Genomic DNA, 14,713 nt, shown 5'->3' on the forward strand with positions numbered 1-14,713 from the left:
AGGGCCGGCTGGTGCACCAGATCCTGACTTCAAGCCTAGCCCCCCTTGGACTCCATGGGCAGCTCACTGCTTCCCAAGTTGTGCCTTCTCATCTCTGAATATCTGAGACAGTTAAACACACCTAAAACCCATGTCCCCCAGTAGGTCCCACTCCACTCTCGGGGGCCACAGAGAGCAGGTCAATTCTTCCTCTGAGGTCCTTCAGCTACCTGAGCAGAAGTGATGTCTGCCTGTCACTACAATTCCTCTCCAGCTGTTGGTTTTTTTGTTTTTGTTGTTATTGCTGTTGTTTTTGTCTTTTGTCATTTTAGGGCCGCACCTGCAGCATATGGAGGTTCCCAGGCTAGGGGCTGAATTGGAGCTGTAGCTGCCAGCCTATGCCAGAGCCACAGCCATGCCAGATCTGAGCCGCGTCTGCGACCTACACCACAGTTCAAGGCAACGCCAGATCCTTAACCCACTAAGCGAGGCCAGGGATCGAGCCCACAACCTCATGGTTCCTAGTAGGATTTGTTAACCACTGTGCCATGATGGGAACTCCCTCCTCTCCAGCTTTGATACCTGGATACCAAGGGGCTGTTATGGACCCAATGCTCAGACAGGATAATTGAGTCTAGGAACATAAACCTCATTCCTGGGCAGCGCCCCCTGAGTGTTCCTGTGTCCCCCCCTCAACACCCACTCCTATGGTTCAGACCCTCAGCTCACCTTCCCTGCAGGCCATGCTCACGCCCACCAGGGCCCTTTTCTTTACATAGCACATTAGCTCTTGTGTCTACACAGCTGGTCCCTATCTTGTCATTCAGGTCCCATGTGCCCAACTCCCTGCTAAAATGCACCCCATCATGCCCAGGCACACCCCTCTTTTTTAATTCTCTACATAGCAGGGAACACTATCGGCTTTATCTTCCTCCCTTTTTATTCACAGTTTATTATCTATCTCCCCCTGTAGAATGTAAGACCATGAATAAGCACAGAGTAAAAACTCAATAAATGCTTGTCATTTGAATAAAGAAAACAGCTTTCCAGGCAGAAGAAATAACAGCTGGAGCCAAGACGCTCAAAGAAGCTGCACAGCCTATTGATTCTAGGCCCAAGCTTTGGAGCAAAAAGATGTGGGTTAGCCAGCTGTGTGGCCTTGGGCAAGTTACTTGACCATCCTGAGTCTCAGCTTCTGCACCTGCAAAATGGGGACAATGATGACAGCAGATGCTTTCCGATGTGGCCAGGGAGGTGGTCATTGTGGAGCACTGGGCAAAAATGATGGGTTCAGAACAAATCCTCCATCTATGGGACTATGGTGAGTCGTGGGGGAAACTGGGATTAGAGCACGGGGCGCCCAAGGAGGGAGATGACGCTGGGCTCGGAGGTGTGGACCGGACGGCACAGGGGGAGGAGCCAACCAGCCTGGGGAGCTGAGCGTGGATGAACCAGAAATCAATGCCACCGCTGACGCCCAGACTGGGAACCCAGCCTTGAACTCATCAGCTGTTTCCCACCCTTCTCCTTCCACCCCTTGGAAGAGCCTCAGGGTGCCCCAAGGTCAGGGGAGGTGGCTAACGGAGGAGCACATCCACAGCTGTCTCTGCTGCTGCTTGCATCCTCTGGGAGCGCAGAGGCCAGTGTGGAAGGAGCCAGGCCCAGCCCTTTAGACACAGCCTTTGGCATCCCTTTCAGAAGGCTCAGGGGGCCTCCCCCTCGCCCGGGGTCGGTCCCCCATCAGCTGGGCTGTGAGAGAAAGCAGAGGGCCTGGAGAAATGGGCTCCCCGAGGGCCCGACCTCCAACATCACAGGCCGAAAGCCCCCCGCAGGTCCTGGTCCAGAGCCAAGGCACTTCCGTTGGCCCCTGGCTCCCCAGGACACAGCCAGGATTGTCCAGCCTGCTGCAGGCGCCGAGCCACAGCTGAGGGGACAAGGCCCAGCTGTTCCTGGAGACAAGCAGGCAGCTTTCTTCCCACATGAAAAGGGAACCTGTGTCCCCTAGGGGAAGGAGAGAAACAGAAGGGAAGGGGCTAGAAGAGGCCCAGGCGGGGCTGTGAACGTCCCTCTTGGGGTCCCCACGGTGCCCCCGAGCAATGGAAGGCAGCACCGGGTCCTGAGCAAGCTTCCCAGCCTCTTCATGGCCTAGGGCTCGGCCCTGACGGGAGCCACAAAGCAGGAACAGACAACACACCAGCAGGCTCAAAAGGTGAAACTGAGACCACACAGGCCAGGGCTTCTAGAAGGGTGGGGGGGGTCATTTAAGCTGAGCCTTATTAAAACCAACAATAGCTGCTATTTAATAAGTGATTTTTAATCGAGGATAAAGACCTGGACAGATACTGCTGGGAATCTTCTAATAAGAACTGACAGAGGAGTTCCCATCATGGCTCAGCAGAAACGGATCTGTCCAGCATCCATGAGGACGTAGGTTCGATCCCTGGCCTCGCACAGTGGGTTAAGGATCCTGTGTTGCCGTGAGCTGTGGCATAGGTCACAGACTCAGGTTGGATCTGGTGTTGCTGTGGCTGTGGTGTAGGCCAGCAGCTACAATGCTGATTTAACCCCTAGCCTAGGAACCTCCATATACTGTGGGTGTGGCCCTAAAAAGAAAAAAAAAAAAAAAAAAACTGCATTCCAGCTGGAGTGTAAAAAGGAGGGTAATGGCCATGGAATTGAGGACTATGGGGGTGCACCTTCTTCCAGGCATGGGTACACCAGGGACTCAAGCAATGTCACAGGATGAGCTGTGTGGCAGCTCTGGCTTTCTGTGCTCCTCAATGGTGCGAAGATGGCTCTGGCCATCCTCAAGGCCCACCATTCTGGAGACCAAGGAGTGCTGCCTTCCTGGTGGCTCTGGCCAGACTCCTCCTCATGACATGGACATGATATCCAGCCAGGGCCCTGTGCATCCCCGAACCTAATACTGGGGTCAGAAGCCAGAGTGTTCTGATTGGTAAGGTCTGAGTCACGTTTCCCTCTCCAAAGCTGGGGAATGGGTTGGCTCCCTTCACCCAATAAGGATGGGGTGTGTGGGAAGTTTCCATGTAGAAAAGTTGCAGGCTTTTTCCTTGAAAAATCAGTCATTGGCTATAAATGTGAGCAGCAAGCCAGTATCACCCTTCCCCCCATGGAGGAGGTGGGGGTTAACAACCTGCAAGAGCAGAGAGAATACGGCTAACATGCAGAGGAGCCTAGGAAAACAGCCCAAACGAGAGTTCTGATAAATTCATTTGAGACCCTGGATCAAACTCTACCTGAAATCCACTCCAGTGATGTGAGTCAATAGGTTTCTTTTTTGTTAGTTTTAGATAGCGTGAATGATTTTTCTGTCACTTGCAACCAAAATGAAGGCACGTGTAAATGTCTACCCCGCCCACCTAGACGGCAAACTCCGAGCGATCAGATGCCATTTCTGCTCCATCTCCACCCATACACCCACCCCCTGGCACAGGCTTTTAACATGGCGTAGATGCTTGAAGAGTTGAACAAATGAGTAGATATTAATGGTGATGATGATGAAGTTTCCTTTCTTACTGTACTCCGTAGACTCCACCTTTGTGGAGCATGTGCCTCTACTCCACTGTGCCCGAACAGGCAGCATCTCCCTCTGGGACTCAGGTGAGGCAGATGGTCTGGCCCCCACTCTACAAGAAGAATGAGGGCTGAGAAAATCACCTACTCATCTTTCCTCAGAGATTGTCATCTGTTGTGTGCTGATTTAGATGTCTTGGAGAGGCCCATTCATGTTACTAGAGAGCCACCTTTTGGACAGGTGGTGTCCGTACCTCTCGGAGGGTCTCCCCTCTCCAGGGTCTCCCCGCAGAGCTGCTGATGCACATAGGCACCCACCGATGTATGGCTCCTGCAACGCAAGGCAGGCAAAGCCTCGGACATGTTTTAAGAGTGAGATGGAAGTCGTTAGCTCCCATTTTAATTTAACCAGCCCAATTTTATAAATAAGACTGAATTTTCCCAGGCTATTATTTCTAATTATGCATTTACATCAATTCACATTATGCGGTTGATGAAATGTTAATACCAAAGGCAATTTTCTGCTGACGGGTGGCATGGAGAAGAGCTTTCTTCACATTACAAGTCAATATTTTTGGAAATAATTACCGAGTTGCTCACCAGAGTCTGCACTGCCTAACCCAGTAGCTGCATCTACACCGCCGCCAACTTGAGATATTAACAGGGGATATCCCCCGATGGAGAAAGAAGGAGGAGACGAAGGACACGTGGAGCTCAGCCGGGCACCCTGGGCAGCTCCGGTTGCTGGCCCCTGTGGGTAGAACTGGCTTCCCTCATCTCCACCAGGTACCAGGGCTGTGCCCTCTGATGATGTTACAAAATCGCTCCAGCACACAGATTTTTCCTCTGCGTCATGGGCATGATAACAGTACCTCTCCCACAAGGTGTTAATGCCTTTATGTCTTCCTTCGTTGATCTGTTCAGGAAGTATTTCCTGCAGATCCGCTCTCTGTTGGTGCTCAACAAACAGTCAGGATGATTCCGAGGAAAGGAAGGGAACATCCCAGACATCCTGACAGATCAGGCTGGTCAGTGCCTCTCGGTCCTCCGTGACAACACATCACAGGACTTACAGTGTCTTGAAGGAAAGAGCCAGAGGGGCTGCCCTTCAGCACAAAGACCCAGCAACGCCACAGGGCTCAGCCCAAGGATGGTCAGGATGGGCACTGAGACTGAGACGACCACCAGTTCTGCAGCAGACCAGGCTTGTGGAGAGAAGTCATGAGCCTCGGGTGGACAGCTGACGGTCCTTTGTGACATCGGTGTGGAAGTCCATGAAGACAACACACCACCTTCCTCTGAGCCAGAGAAGAGGGCCTGGGACCCAGGTGCAAGGACCCCAACTCCCCAGCTTGGCAAAGATGCCCAGCCTCCAAGGAGACTGAGGGGGAGGCCAGAGCAGGAGGAGGAAAGCCACGAGATGGCATCAGCACAGCCAAAGGAGAGAGTGCTTTAGGAGGAGAGTGCACCCACCATGTGGAATGTGCTAGAAGGCTGAGATAAGGACTAAACCGTGTCCCTTACATTGCAGAACATCGAGGGAATGAGGTGTCTGGAAGGAGCCACTGCCGTGCGGGACTGTGCTAAGGAGGACGGGACAGTGAAGACACAGACACAGACCCGCCCCCGAGGGAGGGAACAGAGGGGTGCACTAGATGGTGGCTTCTGCAACCTCTGCAGCAAGGCCTGGGAATGAGACAGGCCATCTGCCCTCCCCAACCTGAGACCCTCCATCCCAGGAGCAGGGGACAAAGCCAGCAGTGCAGGACCTACACCCCAACCCCCTTTCTGTGTGGGAGCCCAGCTTCTTCATTTGTAAAAGGGATAGGAATTCTCAACTCAAGTTACTGAAACAAGGGCCTGGAGCCTGATCAGCACCAGCGGCACCCCCCACCCCTCCAAGGCCACTGCTTCCCCATAGCCGCCACCCTAGATGGTCTTTGGGCTCAAACACTCTGGCACCAGCACAGGTAAGAGACCCAAGGGGCTGAAAAAAAGAAACAAAGCCAGATTCAAGAATAGCATCCTCCTCCGAACTTGAAATGGACAGAAAACTCAGGCGAGTCGGGAAAACCCATGAGAGCTGTAGCTCCTGGATACCTCAAGTCTCACAAGCGTCCCCACCGCTGGCACCAGGCTGCTGTGCAATCCCGTGTCAGGGTCGCCGCAGTTTTAGAGAGAGGAAGAGGGCCACACTCAGAATGTCTCACGTCTGGGGCCATGACTGGGACTGGAGATGAAGCAAACCAGACTCCTGGGGTCCAACCTAGCCGGCAGACCCTGTAGGGCTTATTTTTATAGGGAAATCAACATTTAGATTTTTCATAAAACCCTGGAATTCCAGCTTCAGCTAAAGCTCTGGAACATCAGGCCTCTCAGGGTCTGTCCTGACCAGTGCCCACCCCGGGTGGAGGGGTGACAGCAAGGGCTGCCCTGTCCCGGGCACCCCCCAGCACCTCTGGGACCAGCCCTGTCACCCTTCACCCTTTGTGCACCTGGTCCCACAGGCCAGTGAGTCCACATGACGGGCCTTATGGCTCCAAGAGAGATCTCAGACCCAGCACGAGGGAAGTGGGAGCACCCATGCTCTACTGGGACCCAGCACGAGGGAAGTGGGAGCACCCATGCTCTACTGGGACCCAGCACGAGGGAAGTGGGAGCACCCATACTCTAGGGCAGGGGGGTCCTCTCCTGGCCAGCCCAGGGCTGTCCCACCTGCACTCCCCCCCCAGGAGCAGCCAGGCAGGAGACAGAGGAACCAGAAGAATGAGGAGGAAGGGAAGTTGGCTCAGACCTGCAGCCCCAGGAGGGACAGAGCCATTGGAGAGAGAAGGGGAGGAAAGAAAGGAGAGAGCAGGAGTCAAGAGAGGGGAAGGCGAGAGAGGAGGAGAGTGGAGGGGAGGGCGCGGTGGGGAGGGGAGGGGGGACAAGGAGAGCAGAGGGTCCTGTTTCCTGCTCTCCAGCCACTGGGTCGCAACTTGCCTCCCTGGCTTGGGGTGCACCACACCAGCCTGCACACACCCACACTCCACTGTGCGCACACTGGGTGACTATACGCCACGTACACACACTGTGTTCTCTGCTCACACCAGCTCTCATTCACACCAACACTGCCTTTGTGCACACACACACACGCAAGGCACACTGTGCACCCGTGCCCATCCATATACAGACACACACACATACACACATCCTCCCTGCACAAAAACACACTCAGCACGTGCTGAGGGCGCACCTGCGACTCCAGTCCCTAGAAGAAGGATCAGGATAGGAGGTCGGGTCCACTGGAGTCTCGGAGGGAGAGGCTACAGGATGTGAGAGGACGCGCACAAGCCACCAGCTGGCAATGCTGGAGTGTCGGCTCAGTCTGGGAGCCAGGACTGCAGGCAGGTGTCACCCCTGGGTTTACTCCAGGGGCACTCTGCCACACTCTTCCTCACCATGGAGCACCCCCAGCTCTGTCACCTTGCACAGTTGTACCAGCCCCCGACCTGGCATCCTGGTTTCCTTCCACCCACCTGCAGCCAGGTGAGCTCTGGAAGCCACAGTTGAGCACAGGGGGCCCCCCCACCTCGGAAGAGGCCCCCAGTGGACCCTACTGTGCTCTCGAAGGGTTGGACCTCCCTGAACCCCCAAGAAGGAGCACCACACGCACTCAGAGCCCTGAGCCTACTCCTCTTCGTCTAGGCTTGACTTCCTCTCACTGGGCCATGCACACAGCAGGCGCTCACTAAAAGCTTGCCAGGCTGGGTTGGGTCTCTAAATACTACCCCGCTTAAGTGGTGGGACAAGATCAAGACGTGACAAAAATTCTGGCATCTTCACTCCACCCCAGAATGAGCAGGACTGGGAGGCCAGGGGCCAAGCAGGGGGGCACAGACCAGTGCGGCTCAGGGCTTGGGGCCTGGGGTCTCCCCAAACCCCAGCCTTTTCCCAAAATGAGAATCTCATTCCACCATTTTCGGTTTGTTTGTTTGTTTGTTTTTGGAAGGGAAAAATGACATTTTGAAACATTACTGTGAAAAACAATTTAGGTCTGAAGGGTCAAAGACATTTTGCAAACCAAACCAGGGCATTTTGTGGCTGGCCACTGCCTGAGTTTAAACCTCCAGGTGCCCAGGTCCAGCCAGCTGACCGAGCACCCACCTGAAACTGCCCTCCTGGGGCAAAACGTGGCCTGATTCCAGGGACTCCAGGGCCTGGGGTGACGGGAGAGCGATCATACATGTGCGAGACCAGGGCAGCCCCCCGGCTCCCCTCCCCCTGCTCCCCCTGCTCCCCAGGCAGGGTGACCTTTTGTCAACTGTGGACAGGAACACAAATCTACCTACCGTCACTCTGGATCGGCCTTGATTGGATCAAAATCCCATCGGAAAACTGGGGGGAAAGGCAATAAAACCTCCAGAATTGATATTAAACCACTGACATTTCACAAACCAAGCGGCACTGGCAGCTGCCAGTCTAACGGCAGGAGGAACTCGAAAGGGGCAAGTCAAGCATGAAGGTCACAGCAGTGCCAAGCAGCCTCTCCCAGGTCTGGGCATCAGCACGAGGGTGCAGGTGCCTAGAGGGCCAAGGCAGGAGCCCCTGCATGACAGATCCGTCCCTTCTGGACCCTGTCCCCGTGTTTGCCCAGGTGCACCAGAGCAGGGGAGCCGCACTGACCTTCAGAGCCTTCCAGACCAGATGCTCTGAAGCCAAAGACCATGTTGCATTCAGAGCATGTGCTGTAACTGCTGTAGCCCCAGAAGGGCGAGGGGCCATAGTCCAGTATGAAACTGGAAAAGGCTGAGCGTCCTCTGAAAACAGCCTGGGTCTGAAACTGCCCTGGAGCCGTGCATTTGCTGGGACTCTCTGCCACACGCAGAGTGTCCAGGCAGGCAGAGACCAGCATGCTTTTCCTGCAGGGAGCTCCACTTGGGCAGAAGCAGGAAGGCAGGCTGAATGACAGCACTGCCAAGACCCAGGCACCTATCCCTGCCCCTAGAGTGAGCCCTCCGGTTCACTCCCTGGCTCTGCCAACCCCAGGCATGGACCTTCACGTGCTGGCAAGCAAAAGGAAGCTCTGGCAGAGCTCAGGGAGCCTGGGAAGCCGCTCCAGAGGTGGCAAATCCTGCTGCTCCCTCTCAATGCCCCCTGCTGATGGCAGGCATCACCAATGCATGGTAGCACGCGCTCCTGCAGAACTGGGTGTGAAGCACAGCCCCCCTCAGCCCAGAACCCCAGCAGTCACCAGCACCTCACAGAATCAGCCTGCCAGATGAGGCCGTCTGGGCCTTCCCGAAATGAAAGCTTAACCCAGGCACAAGGGCCACCCTGGGGTATAAGACAAAATCCAAGAGCCGCTGAACAGGGGGGAGGGAAGAGGCCACAAGGAAGGCTTCCTAGAGGAAGAGGGTCTGGCTGGCTGGAATCTGCCAGAAGCATGGGATGGACAGGCAGGCGAGAAAGCCCAGGGCTCCCACAGGACCACAACGGGCTGTGAAATGGGACTCAAGTCTGCATCCCCAGCCTGCCTTGGTGCTTCTTGGTGGGGCCAGAAGGGAGCCTTCTCCCAGACAAGCAGGGGCCATCTCAGCCCAGGAGGGTTGCAGCGGATGGAGCCCTGCTGCTTCAGCTCACCCATCAGAGACAATCACAAGAAGCGGCACCAAGCCTAGTACCACTTTGGCCCATGGGGAGATGGAGCCTCCTATGGGCCACAGTGCCCCCCACTGGCCCCAGGGCCGTCAAAGGGATGCTCTGTGCAGAAACATCTAAGTGGTGGCCCAGAAAGATGTGGAAGGATGCCAAAACCTTAGCGTCCTGGAAATGGAGCCATCTGTCAGCCCAACTGGCATTTCCCCAGCGGCTCCCGGGACCCAGAAATGCAGGGGACACAGGATCATAATCCTTGGCCTGAGTTCCCACCATGACAATCCACAAAGCTACTTCCCAGACATGAGCTCCTCTGACCTCCAGCCAGCAGCCCAGGGAGGTACCCTCCAACAAGGGAACTGAGGCTCAGCTCAGCGTGGAGGGGGGACTCAGCCAAGACTCCCTGCCTCCACAGCACTGCCCCGGGGCCCCGGGGCTCTGTGTGCCCACCCTGGTTCCCTGACCACATGACACTGATGCTTCAGAGCGCTGGCCGGTCACAGACATGCGGGGGTCACCACAGATGCCTCTGGCCCCCAAAAGCATCTCCACTGGATCCATCAAACAATATCTTGCTAATGGGGAGGCAGACTCCTGTGGGCGTAGAGAAAGGATCGGAGCCAGAGCCCTGACCCTCTGGCCCATCCTTCGTCCTGAAGAGCCAGCTCTGTGTTTTCTAATCACTGCCTCACCATTAACATGAAGAACCACACAGGGAAATAACAGAGTTTTATCTCAAGCAGATCGATCCACTCAGATCCATCTGGCCCCAGCCTCTTAACTCTCCATAATGTCAAAGCAATTTTTGGTTAAGTATACAGTCTGTCCTCTACTAAATTAAACTAATAGATCTAGTGGGAAATAAAACCCCACATGTATTGAGAATATTAAAAAAAAAAAACTCTCCATGGGTAAGCTTTTCTTTGGCAAATATAATTATGTATATAACACACACATGCACAGGCTGTAATAAAATCCATGAGGGGACGCTCGGCTCTACTGATCACCTCCCCCCTAATAAACCATCCCTCCCAAGCACCCAGACACAAGGACAACCAGTAAAGACCCTGAAATCCCCCATCCTACATGCTTACCACACTGAAGTCAGCTAGGAACACACTTTAAAATGTGAATGGTGGAGTTCCTGTTGTGGTGCAGTGGTTAACGAATCTGACTAGGAACCATGAGGTTGAGGGTTCGATCCCTGGCCTTGCTCAGTGGGTGAAGGATCCCGCGTTGCTGTGGCTGTGGTGTAGGCTGGTGGTTACAGCTCCGATTTGACCCCTAACCTGGGAACCTCCATATGCCACAGGAGCGGCCCTAGAAAAGGCAAAAAGACAAAAAGAAAAAAAAAAAGAAAAAAAAAGGAAAGAAAAAAGAAAAGTGAATGGCTGCTATTAGAACTACACCCCAGGTGGTGAGCCATCTGCTGGAAACACTGTATCTTAAAATCAACCCTCCCGTTCACCATCTGCAGTCGGCACCACTGTACACCCTTTTTGCAGATGGGAAAACTGAGGTGCCAGGAGGCCAAGGCAAGATCAGGATCTGAACCAAAGCCCATCAGACGTCAGAGCCCTGAACACCGCCTTGCTCTGCTTTGGTCGATTTGACATTTGACTTAATTTTCCACTGAGGCCAGAATAGCCCAGGCCATGAGGCAGGAACTTGCTCTACTGATGCTCCCCAGGGATGGTCTCTAGGGGCCCCAGTGCCTGCTCGCTTGCTATTCCTGCTGACCCTGGCGTTGCACTTCGGGCATCTCCATGAAAGGTGGGGGAGGGAGAGCAGAGAGCGCAGGAATTAAACCCTCATATTGCAGTTGGGGAACCTGAGGCTGGAGGTCTTTCCCAACCAAGCCAGGGGTCCAAGATACTTCACAGCAGGCCAGGGACCCTGGAAGGATAGGGCAAGGAACTCTGGGACTCAGGCACCATGGGGTTTGCCTAAAACCCTCACATCTTCCTTGTGCCAGGGGTACTGCTGTTGGCAGAGCCTGCCCTCTAGTGCAAAGGGCTGGAGAGAAGAGAACCACCATGAGAGATGCTGTCTCGTCACAAGGCTTCTCCTGGGAGCTGCGTCCCAACAAGGAGTGGTCTGTGGCCACCGCCTTACGCCTGTTCCCAGCTCCCAGCCTTGGCCCTCCGTGGGGCCTCCAATTTCTGAGCACCCACCCCTTCTTCAGGCTGCCATCAGGGTCAGACCTCCTCCTTGTCACGTCCAAGCCCAAAGTCTTAGCCTAGCCTGTCCCTCATCCCCACCTGATGACCCTGTCACGTGGGGCTATTCCCGTGGTCCCCAGATCTCCTGCCTCCCGCCCTTGCCTGGGCAGCCATCGTTTGGGCCACTGATGTGCCCAAAGCCTGCCCCACCAGAGCCAGTCAAAGTCCTGCTCTGCGCTCACAGCTGAATTCAGGAAGTCTTCCTGGGTGGGACTGATGTGGCACCTTCCTGAAGGTCCCCTGCCAAGGCTGGGGTCACTCTTGATTCGCATCCCCCCTGGGCTCTGAGCCTCCTGACCAGGATCTTATTCAGCTCTGAGCCCCACTCTTCTAGGCCCAGCACTCCTTCCTGTGGCTGCAAGTACCCGTGTGTCCTCACCCGCCTCCCAGCCCAGCGGAGCCCTCACTCACCACACGTTCTGCCGCCTTCTACCCTCCAACCTCTCTTGCCCTACCTTTGGCCTTGGCACTTGCCATGCCCTCTGCCTGCAACACTCTCCCTCTCCTGGGTCTCTGCCAGGCTGATGCTTCACATTTTCCCTGACCCCTGGGACCCCACTACCTGCGTCTATGTCCTGAGCGTGTTCACACGTGCACTGCACGTTACGCACCACTGGTGAGATGCTCGGGCTTAGTTTTTGTTTTCTCTTTGTGGGTGTGTCTCTGCCCCTTTCTGGACTGAAATGCAGATTCCCTGTGGGCAGGATGCTGTGGGCTCCCCCGCACCGGACATACAGTCAAGGTGGTGCCTGCAGATATGTGCCGGATCAATGAATGATGGTGTCCTTAGGACGTGCTGGCTGAATGCATGTTTGAGGTGGAACAGGCTCTGCCTGGAGTTTCTCCCCCTTATTTCATCGCTCCAGCCAATCCCCAAGCCCAATCAATCCTGTCTCTGACAAGCAAACAAATAGCCCCAGGCTTAGGGGACCCAGCGGGGCAACACGGACCCAGCCATGATGGGCCAGACCCTGGGTCTTGACAGCTATGGGTCCCCAACTGCTGTTGACCCGCACAGGGGGATGGCAAACCAGGCCCACTTCGTGGAGGGCACAGAGGCAGGGCCAGGCTGCCTGTGAGAGCAGAAGGCCCTCTCTTGCGTCTGTGCCATCCGGGGGCTGGAGCCCCACTGCCCTTTCCTGGAAAGCAGGGCAGAGGAGAGCACATCCCTCCCCCCACATCTTAGGGGCACACAGTTCCCTCCCACCATCCAGGACAGAGAGGGCCACACCTCCGCCACCCCCTCAATCTGAAGCAGCCACCCCCAGATGTGCCCTTGGAAGGGCATGTCATGGGACTGGACGGCAGGCCTTTATCCCCTGACACCCAGGGCAAGGGAATGACTAAACGGGCCAAAAATAAAAGTCCCCATAAATCTGATCTTTTCCTTTAAGCTGTAGGGTACACAGAGTGTGGCCAGGATTATTGATAGAGAAGTTTATGGATGGGCTGCATCTTAAAATCAAAATACATTACCCCAAATCAATGTCGCTGTACGTGGGATGGGAAAGACAGGAAAGGTCAGCCGAGACAGGAATATCGAAATCAAAACTCCAAGAGGACCTGAACGTTAAAATAAATTTTGAAAGTGAGTTCCAGGAAAAACATTTACTTAGGGCTGTAATTTAAGGGTGCTTTCATGAGAGGCTGGGCAGCCTTTCTAAATAGCATTTTTGAAGCATCTTTGAGCATCCGGTGAATTCATCCACAAAATGGTACTGACAAGCACTGCCTATGCCACCTCACCGCCCAATCAGAACGGCAAGTGATGGAGTTCCCTCGTGGCTCAGCAGGTTAAGGATCAGGCATTGTCGCCACTGTGGCTCTGGTTACAGCTGTGGTGTGGGTTTGATCCCCGGCCCGGGAACATTCACATGCTGTGGGCGCAGCCAAAGAAAAAAAAAAAAGTATGTGGTGACAGCAGGCCTGAGTGACAGAGTGACAGAGGGTGGGCATAGGTGGTCAGGTGGGTGGAGTGCCTACTGGTCGCATTACAGGAGGGTCACCCCCAGGTCCCCATACATATCTGGTAGGCATTTTAGAGCCTGTGGATGGAGAGAGGGAGGGGAAAACCTTGATGGCCAAAGCGTGGCTGTCCTCACCCACTGATGAGCACTTAGGACTGGAGATGCAAAAGTTCTGGAATGTTCTCACAATTCCATCAGAGGGGAAAACATGCTTCATTTCTGGAATGTTCTGGAATGTTCTGGAACAGTTCTGGAATGTTCTCACAAGTCCATCAGAGGGGAAAACATGCTTCATTTCACATGGCCAACATTCCCTCTAAACAGGGCATCTCTGTGGAGGTCCAAAGGGACACTGGCAGTTGGTAGGGCTGAGGAGCTGTGTCCCCAGAGAGCAGCTTTCCTTTGGGGAAGCAACACACGTGCTTAGACACAGATGCCTTCTTTAGAGCTTCCAGCTAAGACCCCATCCCACCATAACGCGGTGAGAAGGAACTGGCTGCCCTGCAGGAGCAAGGCCAGTCAGGCATTGGCAGGGACCACTGGGGGCTGCTGCCTGGTTTCAGCTCACTGATCTTCCAGGTGCCCAAAAGGCAAGGTCAGAGAGGCCAAAGTCCCTGCCCTCCCCACCAGGAAAGCGCCAGGAAACGAGCAGTAAAGCTTTCCTTCCCAGCACTGCTAACAGCATTCCCAGTTCCCACATTCAAGCCCCAGGCATGAGTCAGCCCCAGCTGGGAGTTAAAGACACAGAGAAGAAAGATGCAGCTTTGGCCTCACAGTCTATGAGAAGGGATGAAAGAGCAAACAGACCCTTTTCGATCCAGAGCTGCTGTGCACCACTGAAAAGCAGGGAAGAAGCTTCTCAACTAGCTCAGGCTGCACCAGGCTGCCATCAGTCAAAGACAAAGGGCTTACTTCCCATTCCAACTGCAGGTACAGGGACCCCAATCTCACCCAGAGTAGAGAAAATTGAGGTGACTGCATTAAGAATGAGGACCCCGCTTAATTTCCAAAATATACAAACAGCTCATGCAACTCAATAACAAAACAAACAACCCAATCAAAAAAATGGGCAGAAGACCTCATGGACCTTTCCCCAAAGAAGACAGACAGATGGCCAACAGGCTCATGAAAAGATGTTCAATAAACATCAGAGAAGTGCAAATCAAAACTACAATGAGGTACCACCACACACCAGTCAGAATGATCCTCATTAAAAAGTCAACAAATAACAAATGCTGGAGAGGGTGTGGAGAAAAAGGAACCCTCCTACACTGTTGGTGGGAATGTAAATTGGTGCAGCCACTGTGGAGAGCAGTATGGAAGTACCTTGAAAACTAAAAACAGACTTACAATATGACCCAGCAATCCCACTCC

General features: G+C 54.3%; 1 long non-coding RNA gene across 1 annotated transcript; it reads right to left on the reverse strand.

Moving 5' to 3' along the window:
- Positions 1–3,269: 3,269 nt before the first annotated feature.
- LOC146402312 (uncharacterized) lies at positions 3,270–14,713 on the reverse strand. The gene is made up of 2 exons (XR_014805066.1): positions 13,241–14,713; positions 3,270–10,447 (listed from the first exon to the last, which is right to left on the reverse strand). It is a non-coding gene; the product is annotated as an uncharacterized LOC146402312 (long non-coding RNA).

The sequence above is a fragment of the Sus scrofa genome, chromosome 6 (genome assembly GCF_054392235.1).
Source record: "Sus scrofa isolate SSC_HxYL_T2T_F1_AM1 chromosome 6, Sscrofa_HxYL_maternal_Yorkshire_Landrace_v2.0, whole genome shotgun sequence".
NCBI lineage: Eukaryota > Metazoa > Chordata > Mammalia > Artiodactyla > Suidae > Sus > Sus scrofa.